This window comes from Peromyscus leucopus, chromosome 16_21 (assembly GCF_004664715.2).
Source record: "Peromyscus leucopus breed LL Stock chromosome 16_21, UCI_PerLeu_2.1, whole genome shotgun sequence".
NCBI classification, from domain to species: domain Eukaryota; kingdom Metazoa; phylum Chordata; class Mammalia; order Rodentia; family Cricetidae; genus Peromyscus; species Peromyscus leucopus.
This window is the reverse complement of record NC_051084.1, coordinates 57,670,350-57,689,149: the sequence shown is the minus strand read 5'-3', so window position 1 is coordinate 57,689,149 and position 18,800 is coordinate 57,670,350.

Sequence of the window (18,800 nt, the reverse complement as noted above, 5' to 3'; positions counted from 1 at the left end):
TTAATAATAAAAACCCAGAGCCAGATACTGGGGTAAATGCTTGAAGATCAGAGGGCAAAGCCAGCCACTAGTTAACCATAAAGGCCAGGCAGTGGTGGCACACACTTTTAATCCTAGCACTTGGGATCTCATGCCTTTGTTCCCAGTACTTGGGAGGCACACACACCTTTAATCCCAGCACTAGGGAGGTTGAAACAAGAAGTGATATGGCTGGGCAGAGAGAGGAATATAAGGCAGGAGGAGACAGGAGCTCAGTCGTTTTGGCTGAAGAGTTGGTGAGGTGAGAGGTGGTTGTGGCTTGTTCCTTTATCTCTCTGATCTTTCAGCAAGCTTTATTTGTCAGATCATACATAAAATACCAACACAGTGTCCATTGATCAGTGCTTCTCAGCCCCCTCCCCTTCCCTTCCCTGCTCTTTTCCACATCTGGTACCTAACTACATTTCTACTTTCAACTTCTATGAGATTAACCTTCTATTATTCAACATATAAGATCATAAGGCATTTGTTTTTATGGGTCTGGTTTATTTCATTTCACAAAATCATTTCCATTTTCATGTCTGTTTTTGCAAATTACAGGGTTTTTTTTTGTGGTTACTATTCCATTTTGTATATGTACTGAGTGGTTTTTATTCATTTAAGATGGTGGAGAGTGAATGAATGTTTCCACTTCTTGGCTGTTGTGGACAGTGTTGCAGTCATCATGGGAGCGCAGATGTCTCTTTGATAACACTGATTTCTTCTCTTTGGATACATCCCCAGTAGTGGGATTGTTGGATGCTGTGCTAGTTAAGGTTTTTGGTTTTTGAGGAAACTGCTTACTTGTTTCCAGACTGTCTTAGTTAGAGTTTTTACTGCTGTGAAGAGACTCCATGACCATGGCAACTGTTATAAAGAAAACATTTAATTGAGGAAGTTCTCTTACAGTTTCAGAGATTCAGTCAATTATCATCATGGCGGGGAGCATGGCGACGTGCAGACAGAGGTGGTGCTGGAGCTGAGATTGTTACATCTTGCAGGTAACAGGAAATCAACGGACACACTGGGTGGTATCCCGAGTATATGCAACCTTAGAGCCCGCCCCCCACAGTGACACACATCCTCCAACAAGGCCATTCCACTCCAACAAAGCCACACCTCCTAATAGTGCCACTCCCTGTGACATGATTTTGGGATGGGGGGGGGGGGCAATGATATTCAAACTACCACACAGACCAAGGGCACTAATTTCCATCCTCACTAATAATGTTCAAAAGTTCCCTTTTCTAACCTTCTTCCTGACATTTGTTTATCCCTTACCTTTTTTATAGCAGCTCCTCCTGAGGAATTGACATAGTTTCTCATCTTTGTTTTTATTTAGATTTCTATGGTGATAAGTGACATTGATTTTTTTTTTTTAAATCTGTTGGCCACTTATATTTCTTCCTAAAAACAGAACAAAACAAAACAAGAACTATGGGGCTGGAGAGATGGCTCCGCAAAGGCCTGAGTTTGGTTATTGGCTTTTAACTGCCTGTAACCACAGCTCCAAGTGGCTCCAAGGACTGATCTCTGAAGGCACCAAAACACTCACATGCATATACCTACATGTAGACACAAATACATACAGAATAAAACATAATAAAAATAAATTAAAAACATCTAATTAGGTCTTGTCTGCTTTTGTTTGGGGTTTTTGGGACAAGGTCTCTCCCATGGAGCCCTGGCTGTCCTGGAATGTGCTCTAAACTCACAGGAATCCGCCTGCCTCTCAATCTCAATCTCTGTCTTTGCTGTGAGAGCCAAAGTGATAGTTTAAGTTTTAATTACTGTGCTCAAGAGATCCATGAAACAAAAATGCCTCTAATCTGCAAGCTCCTTGCCCAAGGAATGGAGGCTATTGTTTATGGGAGATGACAGGCTGCATGTTTTAGAGTGAAAACCCTAAACAAGTTTGTGTGAGCCAACTGAACCAGATGTACTTGATCACATGTGGGCAGGAGGTCCACAGGCAGGAAATTCAGCAGGATGTATTCTTGCCCCTGACTGGACTTGATGGGAAATACTTTAAGCCCCTGCAAGCCATGACTTGGGGCCATTTTCTGGAACCCTGAGCATGAATCTGGCCAGTATTTAATTAAAGCTTGCTTCAATTTGATTTTAAATTGTGGTCTTATTCTTGACTGATGAGATTAATACGGGTACTGACAGTTTACACCACCTTGCCTAGTCTATTGTCTATTTTAAATTGGGTTTTGTTTACTTATTTAAATTATTATTTATTCATTTATTTTACCATTAAGCTTGTGGGTATTCTTACAAATCCTTGATTATTTATTAACTTCCTTTTCTGGACACACACACACACACACACACACACACACACACACAAGTATTACTCTTTGGACACACACCATTAATCTCATGCTCAGGAGGCAAGGGAAGGTAGATCTTTGTGGGTTCAAAGACAGCCTGGTCTACATAGTGAATTTTAGGTCAACCAGGGTTACACAGTGAGACGTTTGTCTCAAACAAGCAACAACAACAACAAAACAATACAATATATAACAATAAAATACTCTCTTACAATGAATAATAATAAGAAATTAGAAATAATATTTAGAAGCAATCTGTTTTTAATCCCTTTTCTTTTAAAGCAGAAAATATAGTCCCCATGCATCTTATGTTTTTCTTTTGACCTCAGACATGGTTAAGTTTTGTGTTTGTTAATGTATGGCTGACTCTCCAGCTTCACCATGATGTCATTGTAGCCTTTCATCTACCGAATTTAGGTTCCAGCTCTTTGCCGTTAATCCATTCTGCTATAATTAGGCTTCCAAGAATCTGATTGTCACCTGTGAATGCCAAACATGCTTGCACACCATGTTTCACATTTTTTTCTACAGATACAGTGCATCCAGGGAAAGGATCGCTTTCAGGATGTGCAAATTCTCACCACCAACCTGCTGAGAAATTCTTTAGCTCTAACCTAGAAAGTGTCGGAGTTATATTTGCTCCCTCTAACTGACATGTAACAGCGGTTCAAGGAGTCACTGATTTTTCATGCAATTGTTATAAATGTTGTTGTGAGATATCCACCAGAGAAGGCTACTCCGGCATCGGTTCAAGCTGATGGAATGTCTTTATTAGCTGGCTGGTGACAAGACTGGGTATTCCAGACTAGAGTGCAACCCTGAGCTTTTCTCAAGATGAACTTTTAAGCACAAAAGCCACACCCGGGTTGAAACACCTCAGTTAGCAAAAACAGGCATAAGCAGAGTTACAGGAGCCCAAAAGTCAGGTTAGTACATTTAGGGACTTCCCCACTGCTATGGACTTTGACGGATCAGCTGTTTGTCTTTGTTTTGGCGGGTATTCCTGCCTACATGCTGGCTTCCAAGGCCTGAATGGTACTTCCATCATGGCGTATGTTGTGTTATGGTCTAAAACAGACGTAGGATGTGGGGCTTTCACTCTCTCTCTGGTGAAGAAAGTGAGGCACATCAGCTACCCGGGATCTGGCTACTTAGCATGGAAACTCCATCTGGCCTTTCCTGGACAGTGTTGGGCATTCAGACAGCAAAGAGGGTTACATGATTCCCTGAGGGCGGGAGCCAGCAAGGAAATGTGTTCTTTGAAGACTAAGCAGCCACCGTGGCTGTCCTGGGTAATTTCATTAAGATGGGCCACTTTTTTTTGCACCATTTTAATTCAGTCACAGTCTCTAAGATATTTCTTCTGGCTTTGACATTTCCTGAGAGTAATTTGAAAGTGGAGGCATAATCAAGGAAATGAAATATTTCAACTTTTCTACTAACTATAGAACTGTGGAGGGATAAATGCCAAGGCTGAGACCTTGCAGGAAGGCTTGCTGCTCCCAGAAAAGAGAGAGAGCTACCATGTGATGGGACCGAGAGCAAGGCTGAAAGAATGTCACCTAATCACAGACAGACCTTGAAACGGAGCACGAGGTTAGGAACATGGTGAGCCCCGACGACTCGGATCTTCAAGGTTGAGTTTAGATTTATTCCTTGTCATGTACTGCAGCAAGAATTTCATCTGGGATCTGGGCGAGCGTGTCTGGAGGCAGCCGGATCCTGTACAATGACTCTTTTTAATTCTATGATTCTTTGTATGTTGACAGCTTGTGTCAGATAATCCGTCTGGAGCATAAGAAATGGTGGAGGAAGGAGGTCGTTTAGCAAACCTGAAAAGGGCCAGAGAAAGGCAGGATTGCCTCTGAGATCAGGGGGGATTTCTCAGAGCCTTTGTGTTGGGTGCCAGCTGCTAGTATGTATTTGAAATGTTGCCCTGCCATTCTGCTTTTGGCTTGCCTCCCTACATCCCTCCCTTACTCCATGCTTTCCTCTCTTTCTTTCTCCTCTCTTTTAGCTTTCCTTCCTCCTGTCATAAGAGCCATTATTTATGCCGCATGAGTGCTCAGTGGTGACCTGTACAGACTGATCTTGGGTGCAGTTTTACTTGGGGTCATACTGTCTTCATCCCGCTGGTGAAAGATGCATGTGTGTGTTTCCAATCCCATTCTTTCTATTCTCCCTGCTTCCAAATGCAGAGTTCTCTTCCATGTCATTTCCTTTACACAGGACTCTTCCCCTAAGAGTGAGTTTCACTTTACTGTTAGTAATGGCACTCTGGTCCAAATCAATGCCCTCATGAGCAGTGTTTCCATACTGTATGTACATCCTGACCCATTTTAGGCCTGGAAATCAGTTTGATGGGTTGCAATCGGTATTTAAGAATGGAGTAGAAGAGAATATATGATATTATTAGAGTGCACTGCACAGGGGAATTATTGCTTGCCTAACTGTGTTGCTTTAGTTAAACACATATATGCACAGTTGCATCCTGGAGTGCATCTTGGATAAGGATGATTGAAAACTTCTGTTGAGGGGTAGCGGGATTCATCAGGGTGTGGTGCGAAAGTCTTTGGGGTTATGACCACAGGCCACTCTGTCAAATGAGCCCAAGTGTGATTTCATCTGGACATTCTGCTCGTTGTTTTCATTTTCACCTTTCGGTCAGTTTCATTTCTGTTTCTGTTTCTACAAAGCTTTGTCTTTAGGCACTTTTGTAAGCTCCTGACATGCTTCCAGTAAATTCTTTTGCTGCCTGTGTATTCCACAGTTGAACCATTTCGATTTTCAAAGGTCTCTAAACTATGCTGAGACACAAAAGTTAAGTGTTTAGCCCTGAATACTGATGCTGGTAGTTCTGAAATGGGGAAGGGCAGTCAAAACTGGTGTCATAAAACCAAATTTAATACGGTTTACACCATTGGCCCCTCCCTCGATAATATAAAGAAATGCAGAGGGAGTTCCCTAATGAAAGTCAAAGATCTCCTTAAATGAAGCAATATTTTGATTACTGGTACATCATTGTCTTTTTAATGAAACTCAATATGTCTCATCACCCTTAATTAACATGCAGTAAAAGCCTACTGTTAGACTTGGTGATTAGGGGTGGAATGGACTGTAGGGAGTAAAATGATCAGATAAGATGGTTTCAAGCATGAAAATGTGACCCTTTGCTGTTCCCACCAATTTATTAAATGGTCGGATGGTTTAGGATCTAATCAGAGCTCTGTACAGTGCTTTGTTTCTTTATAATCATACAGATGTGGAGGAGGCAAACATTTCTCAGGCAGGGTACTGACAACTAAGTCCACCTATACAAGTGAGTGCTCAGCACTGAGTTCTTCCTGATGTGCTGATGTGCAACAGTCTCTAAGGTGAGTTAATGTTGAAAAAACAAAACCTATTAGGTTTGTTTAGTAAGACCCACATGGTTAGTAAAAAGATCGTGTGTTTGCTCACTTACATTTAGAAATATCTGGCGTGAAACAACAAAACCAATGCCTTTGGCAAAAGAAGGGTGGCTGGGGGCAACGAAACACACTTTCCCTACTACCTTCAGACAGTTTGAACTTTTTCAGAAGTCTGTACTTAAATATGAAAATGGCTTTTTTATCCTAAGAAAAAATACATTTGCTTTATTCAGTCCATACAGTAAGAAAATTCCTTTTTTTAAATGGTAATCTTTATCTTTTTTCTTTTCTTTTCTCCTTCCTTTCCTCTTTCCCTTCCTCCCTTTCCTTCCCCCTTCTCTCTCACTCTCTCTTTATATGTATATGTAATGTATATGTATGTATATACATATATACGTATACACACACAGAGAGTACATATACATGTACATATACAAACACACACACACACTTTTATTTTGCTTTCTTTGCTCTTTTATCCCAAACTTTAACACGTTAAGAATAAAAGTCTCTTAAACACTCTCCCTTGGGAACATGTAACATTGAGGTGAAGATCTCTAAGTACAAGAGACCCAGGAGTTGGTAATTTCTCAAGGTGAGCTTTGGTCCTTGTTACTTAGACCAAGTATGTTCTGGCACATTGCCAGTGAATGGCCACATCTGCTTTATTATGTTATATACAATATGATCACTTTTGTCTCTATGAATGTTCAGTATTTCAAATAACAAATCTTGCACCAGGGGGAAAAAATCCCTGGTGACTCAGTTCTGTCATACTCAATGGCACTTCTGAAATGGACTGTTCAGTGCTGCTCAGAGGATCAGTAGGATGAAATCTTTGCTACTGTCCACCTCTCATCAAAGCCATTGCTAGGAATACATACAGTGCATTTTATATTTATGAAAAGAATGAAAAGGGCTGGTGAAATGTACTGATTTTTAAAAACACTGGAACCCACTACACTATGAAAAACACTTGGGCTGTCATCTGTGAAAGAACTCAATGGAAAAAGAAAACAGATTCATGACTTTTAATCAATGTGTGTATGCGTACCCACTTAATAACTAAAATATGCACGAATCTCCAATAATTCCTATTTTTTAAATTTTCTTTTAAGTTTTCAGTACCCAGAATAAAAGTAAGTTTGACATGAATTTCTATTTTGATTTTGAAAGCATTATTTAGAGTGTGTTGTGTTAGTGTATTTGCTCCAGAGACATAAATGTTACCGTATTTGTTCGTAGTGTATTTCCAGGGTGTGTGCTTAAATGGATTAAATGAGTGTACTATTAATAGTTTATATGTTCAAAGTTGTGTTACTAGATGTGCAATTGTGGGACACAATCAGTGTAAACTTTCAGGTTCAACTCTATGATATCTAATTCATTGTATGAATGTTAAGAAGTGTCAATTTTCTGCTGATGAACTTTCATGCCATCTGTTGGTGAGGGGATACTTGAAGTCATGCCACTTAGCAGTAGTGGTCATTGTGATGATTGAATTCTGGCACTTGACACCCCTTGTTCTTCTCTGCTCCCACTTAGGGCTTTATCCACAATAAATGTACCCCAGTGACAGTGGACATGCGTAAGTAATTCAACCACCCAGAATTCCTTCCTTCCCATCCTCTCATTGCTAATCTTTTGCTCTTACAGATAACGATCCTGGTATCTTTTCCATTGCTATCTGTGAATTTTGGAACACAAAATACATCATCATGATGTGAAGATCCAGAAAAAAAAATAGTAGGGGAAAGGCCCTGCTATCGAGAATGCTGAAATCTCTAGGCTGAAGGAACAGGTGGCTAGGAAGACAAGGAGGGAGGAAGGAGGTGGGAGAGGCCATTTTCAGAGGAGCAGCTGTCTTCACACTGAAATAGATCCTGGATTTGGCAAGAGTTTATAAAATGCCTCAGGGATAACCTCTCGACCCAAGTTAACAATATATTCTCATGTCTAGCAGTCAGTTAATTCGGTCAGTTTCAGGAATAATCTAGCTTTTCCAGCCAATGATTTGGCCAGAACGCTGATTGAACTCAGAATATAGATATTAACTTTTTAGTAGAAATACCCTTAGGCTTTAATTTAGCTACAAAACTATTTTACTTAAAAATTATATTTTAATAAATCAACATTTATTTAGGACCTATTATGTGGAAAGTGCATGCAAAATGAGAAAGGAGAAAATCCCTTGGAGCAGCTGAACAAATGTATGCAGCAATATCCAGAGCAATTGAGCAATTGCTCTATTACGTTTGTAGTTATTGTTAAGATGGGAGAGATAACCTGGGTAAAGAAAATGATGTGCAGTCATGAGTTGTGAGTCTTGTGGGTACATTATTCCTTTAAGAAGGTAGTTGGATCAAGAATCCATCCCTGGTGCATGAGCAGGCTTTTTGGAGCCCACTACCTATGGTGGTACACCTCGCACAGCCTTGAGCCAGGGGGAGGGGCTTGGACCTGCCTCGATTAAATGTACCTCCGCATGGGAGGCCTTCCCTTCTTGCAGGAGGGAATGGGGAGTGGGATGGGAGGGGGAGGCTGGAGGGGCAGGAAGAGGGAAGAGGGAGATCTTGGATTGGTATGTAAAATGAAAAATTAATTAAAAGAAAGAGAAGGTACTTGGAATAAAAAAAGCCCTGTGCTTTGAAGGTGCCTGATCCAATGCTCTATGCAATCAATACATTGATAGCTTAGATTTTACAGTATGTAAATAAATAAATAAACAAACATTTTTAACATATTTTTATTGATTATTTGGGAAGTTCACATAACACACCCCAATCACCCTTACTTCCCAGGCCTCCCATGTCCAGGTCCATACCTTCCCCCTTGTGGCCTCCACCCGAGAAAAAATTAAAAAAAAAGATCCAATTTGTGTTGTCCATATAGTCACTGAATCATAATCAAACTACAGGTGGCTGGACCCTTAAGGAAAAGCAAATCCTTCCTCATCCCAACGAGTAGCCATCCATTGTGGAGAGCTACATCTCAACATCCTTATCAATTTTTAAAAGTCCTCTCTGACAGCTTCCTGTCTAGGTTGTTACTTTTTGGGGGGAGGGTGGGGGTGGCATTTGTCACAGAAGCCTTTTATGTCTCTCTTTCTGAACTGAGTGTGCAGTCATCAATGCTACTGAAGAAGCTGCCTTGTCCTCTGCAGTCAGCAGGAGCATGGATCGAGGACTTACACGTTATCTGGCAACAGCATGGACCATGGACATCCACTTGGCCTCCTGCATCAGGATGAGCCTTGGACCTCAGCATGGTCTCCAGTGGCAGTCTGTGCCACAGACACCAATATGGTCCCCAGCGACAGCCTGATCCACGGACATCAGCATGACTTCAGGCAGCAGCAGCACAGATCACATGGCTTTTGGTGGTAACCCAGGCCACAGACATCAACTTGGCCAATGGACCATGAACATCGACATGGCCTCAGGTTATAAAACTGTTCTACGTAATTCAAGCAAATGAAAATTTCAAGTTAGAAATTGCTGTTTTTCTTTTTAAATAATTTCCATTTCTTGGAAATAACACATGCTTAATTGTATTTGTGTAGGCTCAGAATTCTTTAGCGGGTTATTACTAGTTGGCCTCTGGCTTTCTGGTAAGTTGCTACATAGATAGAATATAGAAATAATTCAACCAGAAATGCATTTATAGTGATTTGTTTGTCCAGTTCCTCTCCCTGAGCAAACTCTCACCTGGATATTAGATTATCTCACTAGCAGAAGTTCTAAAGATGCTCCCTAAATCAGTTAGAGTTACTTCATAGACTGCCACCCCCATAAGAGTTCATCGCTTACTTTTATGAAATAGAAGTTTCTTCCATTTTGTCTTCGCCAGTGGCATATGCACATGTGCAGTGGCCAAGCTACGGCGGCTTATGTGATGATGTTTGGTCTTTAAGAGGGCATGCAAGTAAAATGGGTGCAGCTACAGTCATACTTCCCATTCTACACTTTAATGGTTTTCTGGCTCGTGGGATGTAGGGCAGTGTGTGTGTGTGCAGTACTGGCCAGCAGCAAGATGAGGCACTGGACCTGCTTTGTCACCAGGGTGCGTGGTGACATCCTAGTGCTTTCTTCTGCCATGGGGTCTTTAGTAGGTCAAGTCTGATAAAGGCATTTTTGGATTTCATTTTTTTTTTTCAGTTTATAATGGGTTCATCTGGACATACCCCCACCTGAATGGAGGAGGAGCGGTATAGAGATACACAGCAAGGCCCAGAGAGTGGGATGCCTGCTGTGTTTTGTTGTTTTTGGTGCTTTTAAAGCAGAACCATTGGAGTGAAATGAGGTGTATTGTTGTTGTTCATATCTCATTGGACAAACTAGTTAATCTTTCTGGTTGTCAGTTTCTACCTGTAAATAGGGAAAATAATGAAATGTACATCGAAGATACAATTAAATGAATTGCATGTAATCTGTGCTTTTTTCTTTGGTCAATTCATCTCCTTTTAACACCATGGTGTTTTATTTTCTATTTTTAATTGTGCTGTCTATATAACGCTAGTAACTCCTTACTATGTTTGTTAGGAAAAATGATCCCCAGTTCATGGCTTGGTATTTGTGTTTATTATGTCTTTTTAAATTTTTCTGAAAGTGTGCGTTTAATGTGTGCATGTGTGTTCACATGTGTGTTATTGCATAAACATCTATGTGTCTATGATTGTGGAGGCTGGAAGTTGGCATCAGGTGTTTTTCTTGATTGCATTCCACATCATATGTTGAGGCAAGGGTTTTCTCTAAACTTTGACTTCACTGTTTCATTAGTCAGACTAGCCAGCTTGCTACAGGGATGGATACCCTGTTTCTGCTTCCTGTGCATTGGATTGTAGTCAGGCCACATTCAGCTAGACCATGCTTTCTGTTGCTGAGAACTTCATACGCCAGTACTGTGTTTACGTAATCTCACCCCCCCCCAACTCCCCCGCTCTCCTCCCTCCAACTCCTCTCAATTTTCTCCCCAGTCTCTCTCAAATTCCCCACCTTCTCTACTGGACTTTTAAAACATAGGCTCTGTGGGTCTATGCTCTGGCGAACACTTTACTCCCCGAGCCATTTCCTAGCCCCTGCTTATTATATTTTAAATATGACCTTTCAGAAATTGAAGTTGACAAAATGATTCTGGCCTCCCAGATTATTTCTTTAAGTGTGCTTTGGTAGGAAGGTAGCCGGTCCAGCAACGTGTTTCTTGATTTTCCTGCATTACCTTGACATGCTGTTATTTAGCTGGCAGTACATTTTGTATATGATATTAGGTGACATCTCAAATGAGTGCTCTTCCAAATATTTAGTCAGTTTTATCCAGTCACATTAATTGGCTAGTCCTCCCATTTTGTCAAGATTTCAATGTCCTATTTTATGGAATTAGTTTTCTAAAATTATTTTTTAAATCTTTTTTTTTAACCACTTTGATCTCTGCTAATTCTATCAGCTCTCTCTCTCTCTCTCTCTCTCTCTCTCTCTCTCTCTCTCTCTCTCTCTCTCTCTCTCTCTCTCTCTCTCTCTCTCTCTCTCTCTCTCTCTCTCTGTATGTGCGTGTTCACATTCCAGTGGAGGGCAGAGGTCAATGTCAGGTGTTGTTACTAGTTGTTTCTCTACCTTATTCTTTGAGGGAGTTGTTTCTTTGAGGGAGTGTGTCCCAGTGAAGCCGGAGCTCACAGATTCAGGTAGACTGGCTGGCTGCCTGCTCTGGGATTGCAGGATTCCAGTATCCCTGGTGCATGCTGCAGAAGGTGCTGTTTTGATGTGGTGTTGGGGACTGAACTCAAATCCCCATGCTTGTGCCGTAAGCACTTTGCCAATTGACCCGTCTTCCCCACCTCCTTCTGTCCATTCTTCACTGCTTTGTTTTGTCTGTCTTTCTAGCTGCCTTTCCTATCGGGTGGGGCTAGTCCTTCATTAGACAGATTCAAAATTTGGAGAGATTTTCCCTCCCTTTTATAGCTGTGCTCGAATACCTGTGTGATATTTTGAATAATTTTACCCCCAAGTTTTAAAAAATTAGTCCATGACGAAAGTACAAAACACAGAGTGGGAAATAATTATCCCTCCCAACTCTGATTTCTGGATTCCTGCTTCAAAGGCAAAGGAGTTCATGATCAAAAACACCAGCTCTGGAGACAGCTTCATTGTGTCTGAATTATAGTTTGTAATTACGAACTATATTAATGTTAGTAAATAGTTTAACCTCTTCATGCCTCACATTACTTATTCTTTACCTGAATATAATAACTGTACCAAACACTTCATTGTTTACGTCAGTGGTTCTCAACCTGTGGGTCGTAACCCCTCTGGAGGTTGAAGGACCCTTTCACAGGGGTCACCGAAGACCATCGGAAAACACAGATATTTATATTACAGTTCATAACAATAGCAGAATTGCAGTTATGAAGCAACAATGAAAATAATTTTATGATTGGGTTTGCCATGACATGAGGAACTGTATTAAAAGGTCACACCATTAGAAGGTTGAGAACCACTGGTTTAGGTGATAAAATATTATAAATAAACCACTTAGGATAATACCCAGGCTATTGTAAGTACTATGTAAAATTTAGCTATTGCTACCACCAGTGGATTGTCTTGTGAAGCCATTTATGGACCGTACATGCTGACAGAAGCAGATGCACTTTCCACAAACAGCTGTGCATCAAGTGCACCATAGTTCTGTAACTGTCTTAAAGGTTAATGATCATTATACAGAGATCATCTTTGTTCATGTATAACTGCCTTAGTCTTTCCATGTATTTCACGACAGAGCCATTATTGTATATATCATTTATTAAACCATCTGTTGGTAATGAGTATTCAGTTTATCTCCAGTCTTTTGTTACTAAGGACAATATCAAGTGAGATGATTACTTCTGTCAGCATGTAGTTGTGTTACTCCAAGAAGTGTCAGTGCTAGATCAAGTTGGCTTTCATCTGGCTTCCTCAGTTTTTTCATCAACTTATGCAGTCATCAGTGATGAGCACCACACTGTTCCAATGGAAAATATTATCGCATGTTTTTATTGCAAACCTAGGTGGTAAAATAAGGAATCTAAATTTACTTGACTATAAGTAAATTTCTTTTCCTCCAATAGACTTCAACATTGCATTTAGCTTTATTTGAAGAGTCTGTGGATATATTTTGGCCATTTTAAGTCAGGATTTGCTTTTTTTTTTTCATTTTGGTATGTAAGAGCTTTGGGGGTACTAAGAATATTTTGTCTTTTATATGTCTGTGGCAAGAATTTTTTTCCAGTTCTTCACTTGCCACTTACAGTTTATAATTTTTCATGTGTGATATAGACATTTTGAGTTGCTCTATGGAGGCATTTCTTTTGAGTTTTGTTTTTATCCTCGAAATTCTCTGTCAAATCATGGGTGGGGGCCACAGCTCTCACCTAGTCTCTGAATCTACTGTGTGTTATTGAGGGCTGAGCATAAGAGAACCAAGAGTTAGAAATGAGTTGTTTGAGTTCTGATGATGACCCAGCCTGAAGGCAGGTCACCTGGAGTTGAAAGTAATGGAATCAGAAGAAGGCCATCATTGTCCTATCTGTCACAGTGGTGAACTTGGTCCCTTTCATTCTAGCTGAAGGTGTCTGACTGGTGGACTTTGCAGCCAAAGGCCATGAGATGTAACCTCTTTCTTTGTCTTGGCCATTAGAAATGTTTTCTGGGTTTAGCATTTGATATCACAGACTTTAACAAAAAGTAAAAATTCCCTTTTTCAGGTGTTTATGTGTGTATCAAAAATAATTGCACATGTAATTTATGTTATCATTACAGACGTTGAAACAACACAGTGCCTCTCGCTGCTGATCCAAGAAATAATCTTTTTGGTGCGTAGTCCTATGGTGTTCTTGACAATATTTGTGATGTTTATTGCTCACCACACTGAAGAGAATATTGGAAATCTTGAATGGTTTTTCTGCATTATTGAGCAAGTATATCAAGGAAGATAGATGTATACTGTTTATTCAGAAAGCAGACCTTCTTTCTTGTTTCTACTCTACTATTCCTGCTGTGAGCTCAAAGCATTTTTTTTTTTAAATCCATGAAATCTCTCCTCTTGGAACTGCTTCACTGAACTTTATTCGTGCTCAAATTTCTGCATTTTTTTTTGCTGTGATATTTTATAAAAATAACACTTAAGTTAATGAAAGTTAAACTCATTAAAAAATAATTTTAGGAAATTTGAAAATCAAGAGCTCTGAGAAGAAAATGAATACATTATTAGCTCATTTTCCCTGGTAGTATCTTAAAGACTGTGGAATGGTCTTTCATATGTTCTTTTATTAGATAATTAATGAGTCTCTAATTTGAATATTTGCACTGCTTCCAGGACTTTGCTTTTACAATAAGTATTGGGAATAACATGATTATACATGCAAATTCTCCACACTCAATGGCTAATTGTGTGTGGGGGGGAAGATGAAGAGTGGAATTGTGGATTGAAGACTAGGCATATTTTATGGTCTTTGATAGCAAGCAGCTCATGTGGTGTTGGTTGTCAACAATGGACAAGCATCTCCTTTTTTATAACCCTCATTAACATTGACCATTAAATTTTAATGTCTCTAGTAACTTCTGGATGAAATGCGAAATCCCATTGGGGGGTTCAATTTACATTTATTGCTTACTAGTATGGATATAATATTCTTAATTGATATATTTTTTTATTTTAAAAAGATAACTAAGTTTAATTTTATGATATTGGACTATATTGAGTCCAACATTTATGAATGTTCATTATATAATGAGGATTTTGATCTTTTAGTTATCATGTAGTATACTGAATATTCATTAAGACAAAAGTGCCCTGAGTCTTGAGTATGTGAGTGTATATATTCATAAATCATATATGTGAATACATATACAAGCACATAAAAATATATATCAAACTTACATTTGATATTTATACACATATGTTTACAGGCATATATATTTGTAGACTCTACTTATACTCGACATTTACATATATATGTTGATAGACATGTTCATCTCACAGAAACACGATTATCTATTATTTTATTTTAAGTTTTTAGATAAGAATGCAATCAAGAAGGACATTAACTTACTGTGGATTTTTAAAACTGTGTTTAGAATAACACTATTTCGAATGTGTTTGTTAAAATATTAAGATATATTTACTTAGTGCATGTGTGTGAGTGTCTGCATTCATGTAGATATGCTGTGTGCATGTCCCGTGTCCATAAAGGCCAGAAGAGAGTGTTGAGTTCCCTGGAACTGGATATACAGCTGGTTGTGAGTCACCTACTGTGGGTACAGGAGCAGCATGTTGCAGGAGCATCTCTCTAGCTCTGTTGATGAGATTTTTGTGTAAGCCTTGGGATTCTCTCCTTGTGACCTTGCATGAGTCCTAATGATATGGTGTCTCCCAGGGTTGCTTCACATTCTTTTTTTAATGAGTAAAAACTGTCTTAAAGAAGACTGTTTCACCACGTGGTGGTGGCGCACATCTTTAATTCCAGCACTTGGGAGGCAGAGGCAGGCGAATCTCAGTGAGTTCAAGGCCAGCCTGGTCTACAAAGAGAGTTCCAGGACAGCCAGAACTGTTACATAGAGAAATCCTGTCTCAGGAAACAAACAAACAAACAAACAAAGATTGTTTCACCCTTTTTTAATATAAAATTTTTATTCTTGAGAATTTCATACATGTATAAAATGAAACATGATCTATCTATCCCCATTTTCCCCTCCAACTTTCCCCAACCCTTTCAACATGGCTCCCTCCCAACCTCATGTTTTCTTCTTCTTTTTCCTTCTCCTCCTCCTATTCTTTCTCCTTTTTTTCTTCTTTGTTCCTACATTTTTTTTTCATAATCTACTAAGTCCAATTAGTGCTGCCTCTATGTGTACAGCTGTAAAGGCATTGCCACCCTTTGAACATGGGCAATCTACCTGCGGAACACATTCAAACACGGTTCTTCCTCTCCCAGCAACCAGCAACCGTCAAAAGCTTCTCAGTAAGGGATGGGACCTGGAGGTCATCTATGCTTGAATTTGACTGGATGGGTCTCCTGTAGGTTTTCCATAGGTAACTGCAGCAGGTATGAGTTCTGTTCTTACATTTTTCTACCTCCTCTCCTGAAATGTTCTGTGAGTCTTGGTGACGATAACGGTATTGAGAAAGCTGAGCACTCATACTGGATAAAAACTCTGCTGCTTTGTGCACAATTATTTGTATTTATGTACAACTTTGAGACTGAAAGATTTGTCAAAAGGCAGTTCTTCAAACTATCTTGCACGCGCAATGCCCTCTTTAAAAGAACACTGGTAGAAGTTTATACATCTCATTACTTATATAGTCCATGAAATATACCTTGTTGACAAACTGTAGCCCAGTTTTCTATGTTCATTTGGACGTTTGTCTTGTGATTCTAAAAGGGCAATTCTGTGATTGTTTTTCATGTCAGTTTGTCACAAATTAGTCACCTGAGTAGGGCCTCTTACCCAAAGAGCTGTCCTGATTGCCTTGATTGAATTGAGAAGACCTTCCATGATTGGGGATGATACATTCAGGCCACACACAGGCCAGATTTTAAAAAGGGCATGACATATCTTCAGCAGTAGGTTCTTACCTTCAGATTCTAGGAGGCAACCCAGGGCAAAGGTAAGAGCATATATTGTTTTGAGAATCTCTTCAATTCCCCCGACCAGCAACTTGAGAGGAGGTTTCTTACGTCTGGTACTGGGGTTTCTGTAGCCCATGGCTTTTTGGGGAGCATTATCACCAAGTGATAATTATATATATATATATATATATATATATATATATATACATATATATGTATATACACACACATATATACATATATACACACACATACACACACACACACATATATATTCCCTATTTCTTATTAAACACCCTTAGTATTTGTTCCTCATCCTTCAGCCTCCATCTGTATTAATGCCTCTCCTCCCTCCACAGTTCAAGTCCCTTTCTTTTCCCCATTTCTCCATTTATAGCATCTATGTCCTACCATTCCCCACTCTAGATTCCCTCCACACCAAGTTATTCTATTCTTTCTTGTTTCAGTGGTTAATTTCGCTTATATACTCACATCTAAGCACTAGTCGCTAAGGAACACAAAGAGTAACATGTGGCATTTTGTCTCTCTGGGTCTGCATTACCTTACCCAGTACAATATGTTCTAGTTCTAGTCATTTACCTGGAAATTTCATGATTTTGTTCTTCCTTAAAGTGAATAGAATTCCACTGTGCATATGTGTCACATTACCATTATCTATTCATCAACTGAAGGATATTAGGTTATTTTCACTTCCTAGCTATTGTAAATAGAAAGGCAATGAACATGGCTGAGCAAGTATCTATGAAGTAGAATGTTGAGTCCTTTGGGCATATGCCAAGGAGTGGTAAATCTGGGCCATACAGTAGATTATTTTATTATTTTTAGCCTTTTGAGAATTTTCCACATTGACTTCTGAATTGTTTGGACCGGTTTGCATTCCCACCAATAATGAATGATGGCTGCCCTTCCCCACATCCTCATCAACATTTATTGTCGGTTTTCTTCTTGATCTTAGTCATTCTGCGTGGGGTACAATAAAATCTCAAAGCAGTTTTCATTTACATTTCCCTAATTGTGAAGAATGTTGAAACCTTTTTGAGATCTTTCTTGGCCATTTTCATGTCTTCTTTTGAGAACTCCCTATTTAGATTCATATCTGATCTAGTTCAGAGTTCTATAACATTAAGGACAAAAGCAACTTAGGGAGGGAGTCTTACCTTATAGTTTTCGCCCATGATTAGAGAAGTCAGGGCACAAGCTCAAGGTAGGAACTGAAGCAGAGGCCACGGAAGAGTGCTGCTCACTGGCTTGCTCCCTGTGGTTTGCTTAGCCTGCTTTATTATACAACCCAGGCCCACCTGTCCAGGGATGGTGCTGCCAGCTGTGGGTCAAGTCTCCCCACATTACTTATCAATCAAGAAAATGTTTTTGCAGACTTGCCTACAGACAATCTGGTGAAGACATTTTCTCGATTGAGGTTGCCTCTTCCTAGATGACTCTAACTTGTGTCATGTTGACAGAAAGTTAACCAGTGCACTGACTAATTTGTAAAATTGGCTCATTTGCTTTTCTTGACTTGGTATTTTGAGTTCATTATATATTCTGGAGAATAATCGTCTGTCAAATGTATGGCTGGCAAAGAGTCTCTCCCACTCTGTGGATTTCCTTTTCACTTGACTACTTGTTACCTTTGCTGCACAGAAGCTTTTTAGATATTTGAGGTCCCACTTATCATTTTTAGCCTTAATTCCTAGGCAAATGGATTCCAATTCTGAACGTCATTCTCTACACCTGTATCCTGCAGGCCACTGACTACGATTTCTTATAGCGCTTTGGGCATTTAAGGTTTCACATTGAGTTTTTTTTTTTTTTTTTTTTTTTTTTTTTTTTTTAATCTATTTGGCACAGATCTTCGTACAAGGGTGACAACCTAATTTCATTCTTGAACACACAGATATCCTGCTATCCCGGCACTATTTGTTGAAGATTCTGTCTTTTCTCCAATGTGTGTCTTTGGCATCTTTGTCAAATGTCAGATGGCTGTAGTTAGGAAGACATGATGCACTCAGGACACAGGACTTGGAAGAATTAAACTGACATTGACCTGGAAGCCTCCTGTCTGAGGAGTGGCTCTCACAGTGTCAGAAGGTGTTATGGAAGTTTCCACGGGAGAGGAGCAACTGATAATCCTACCCAGTTGTAAAGCCTATGAATCATCATGACTAGACTGGGAAGATACCCACAATGCTGAAACTGAGATGCTTTTATCTCAGGGATTACCAACAACTGCTTGATTGGACTTAAGATCTGCTTAACAGGAGGTAAATCATTCCTGATACTGTAAATTTAGCCAGCCACCCATGGCTAGAGAGGTCATAGACTTGAAAGGGGAACCAACTACTACCATTTTACTAAACCAATATAACACCTGATTTTAATGCCTACTTTTATATTCACAGATAAATGTAGCTCTCACCC